General features: G+C 48.5%; 1 non-coding gene across 1 annotated transcript; it reads right to left on the bottom strand.

Moving 5' to 3' along the window:
- Positions 299-370, bottom strand: TRNAC-GCA. Its single transcript has one exon. It is a non-coding gene; the product is annotated as a tRNA-Cys (tRNA).

Raw genomic sequence — 3,088 nt, 5'->3', positions numbered from 1 at the left:
CTGTGCCTGGCACTCAGGAAGGATGAGCATCTGCATATGGTTAGCAGAAATGCTGCCAGCAAGTTCAGCAGGTATTTATTTAATGTCCATTATGTGCTGTCTTCAAGACCCTGTCACACAGGCCACCCCACTTAAGTCTATTTAAACTGCTCCTGCCTGCTTGAAAGTGAAAGTGAAGTCGCTCAGTCGTGTCCGACTCTGCCACCCCGTGGACTGTAGCCCCTCCAGGCTCCTCCATCCATGGGATTCTCCAGGCAAGAATACTGGAGTGGGTTGCCATTTCCTTCTCCAGGGGATCTTCCCAACCCAGGGATCGAACCCAGGTCTCCTGCATTGCAGGCAGACGCTCTAACCTCTGAGCCATCAGGGAAGCCCTCCTGCATGCTTACTGGCTTCTAGTCTCACACTGTTCTGTGTCCTTATGAGGCAAAAGTTGGCTCATCCGATTCTTATGAAAACCAGGAATAAAGTAAATTGTTCCCTGAGTCTAAAAGCAAGCAGCTACTTACAAGTTGTAGCCTTAAGAGGATTTAGGCAGAGCTCCTCACTTCCAAAATGCCCGTTCCACTGGGTGTCATGATAGCATCCTTCTCTCAGATGAAATGTTTTTGTTCTTCCTCTGAGGTTACTTCTAAAATGCAGCCCCCTCCACTTTCCTCACGGATATTAAGCCTTATCAGCAGACATCATAACTGGGAATCAGGAGGAATCGGACATGGGTAGAGTGTTTGGGAACAGGGACCACAGTCCAACTCCTTAACAAGGCTCAGAACACCCGTCAGGATCTGGCCCCTGCCTACTTCCCCAGCTTTCTCTCCCTTCACTCTTGCCTTTGTAAGGGTTTAATTCTGTAGCATCTGATTTTATACACTTGATCATTCCCTGCTCTCTTTCACTTTCCTGACTTTAGACATACTGTGCTCACTTCTTTGGCTGCCTTAACTCCTAACCATCTTTCAAGTTCAGACCTTACTTCCTCCAGGAAGCTTTCCCTACTCATCTCAGTCTGGGTTTGATGCCCCTGCCACATATCCCATCGCTCCTTGTGCTTCCTGAATCGTAGCACATAATGCACTGCTGACTGTGAGTTCCAAGGGGACAGGTTCCATGTTGGACTTGGTGCTATCCCAACACCAGACACTGCCTGGCACATAGTAGCTATTCAAAGAATATTCACGACAGGAATCAATAAGCTGGGCCTGAATGGATAGATGAGTGCTCTAGGGACAGGCTTTGCCTCCTTCACATCAAGGAATTGCTTTGCTCCAGCCCCATGTAGTTTTTCTGGCTCCAGACAAGACCCTGCTAAAACGTGTACTATAGATGGATCACAAAGGACACTGAGGATGTGTATAATTCCATGCAACTCATTCCCAAGCCTAGTTGTACAACCTGGAGCATGTGTCATTTTCTTTTGATGGGAGACACTGTACCAATGAGGCTTCCCCAATAAATCAGTGGCTAAAGAATCCACCTGCAATGCAGGAGACCCAGGAGACACGGGTTTGGTCCCTGGGTTGTAAAGAGCCCTTGGAGAAGGAAATGGCAACCCACTTCAGTGTTCTTGCCTGGAAATCCCCATGGACAGAGGAGCCTGGTGGGCTACAGTCCATGGGGTTGCAAAGAGTCAGACACAAGTGAGCAACTAAACCACCACCACCAATGTGCCAATATGCCTGGGAGTTAATGTGCCCACCTCAGAAGCTTAGACATCACCACAAACTACCAACACTGTAATAGCGTAAGTGGGCTCCTGAGATCCTGGATAAAGTTATAAAGGCCATCTTGGAACAAAAGGTCAGATTTCCATTGTATAAATGTAGTGGGCTGAAGATGTCCTTTAATCCCTGAGACATGAGCTGGAAAGAGGCAAATAACTGCCAGATGCAGAAGAGAAATGCAGGGTAGGATCTCTGCTTTGGGTAACGTGGACAGCACAGTTCATGCTATGCTTAAGAGCTTGCAAGAGGCTTGGTCCAGGTCTCTGGGGAGGACAACCTGAGAGAGCAGAGCTACTTTTAAAGAGCCAAAAGAGGGACTTCCCTGGTGGTCCAGTGGCTCTAATTCCACCTTCCAATGTAGGGGACCCAAGCTCCATCCTTGGTCAGGGAACTAGACACTACATGCCGCAACTAAGACCTGCTGCAGTCAAATAAATAATTTTTTTTTTTTTTAAGAAAAGGAGTCAAAAAAGATAATCATAAGAAGCCAAACTTTGCAAGTTTGACTGAAACACGAATCACAGTCATGGTTATAGCTGGCCATTATTAAGAGCTAGAAACATGCCCACTCGGTTCTCAATGCTTTACAAATATTAACCGAGTGATCCTAACCGCACCGGGTGACAAGGTAGGTCCTATTCTCATCGCCACTTCATAGATGAGGGCTCTGAGGCACAGGCATCCTTGGTGACTGATCCAGGATCACAGAGTAAGTATAAAAAGAAGCACCTGAACCCACCATTTTGGCTTCAGAGCTTAGCTGAGATCCTTGATGAGAGTGGAGGGAACTGGTCATCCATGCAAACAACAGAACGACGATCCAGTGGGGCTAAGGCTGGAGGGTGGTCAGGACCACACTGCATGCAGCAGTACTCACTAAGCATTTTCTCTCTGTGTCCAACACTGGTCAGGCACTGCGCACAGTGGGCGAGTAAAAGCCAGTCTTTGGCCTTGAGAGGCTCTTGGCCTCAAGTGTGGATAGTCCTGTGGTCAGGACTGTGCCGCGGAGATGTGGGAGTCATGATAGGCAAACCTTGACCCCTGTCTGGAGAGGATTTATGGAGTAGGGAGGCATTCACCTGGGGCTGGAAGATGAGAACTGTGATTTGGGCTTTGTGTCTTTGTTTCCTGCATCTGTTCAGGGGAAATACCTGAAGGCCAGTTCAGTTCAGTTCAGTCGCTCAGTCGTGTCCGACTCTTTGCGACCCCATGAATCGCAGCACGCCAGGCCTCCCTGTTCATCACCAATTCCCGGAGTTCACTCAGACTCACGTCCATCGAGTCCGTGATGCCATCCAGCCACCTCATCCTCTGTCATCCCCTTCTCCTCCTGCCCCTAATCTCTCCCAGCATCAGAGTCTTTTGCA

This window comes from Capra hircus, chromosome 11, assembly GCF_001704415.2.
Source record: "Capra hircus breed San Clemente chromosome 11, ASM170441v1, whole genome shotgun sequence".
Lineage (NCBI taxonomy): Eukaryota > Metazoa > Chordata > Mammalia > Artiodactyla > Bovidae > Capra > Capra hircus.
This window is presented reverse-complemented; position numbering and strand designations above follow the sequence as displayed.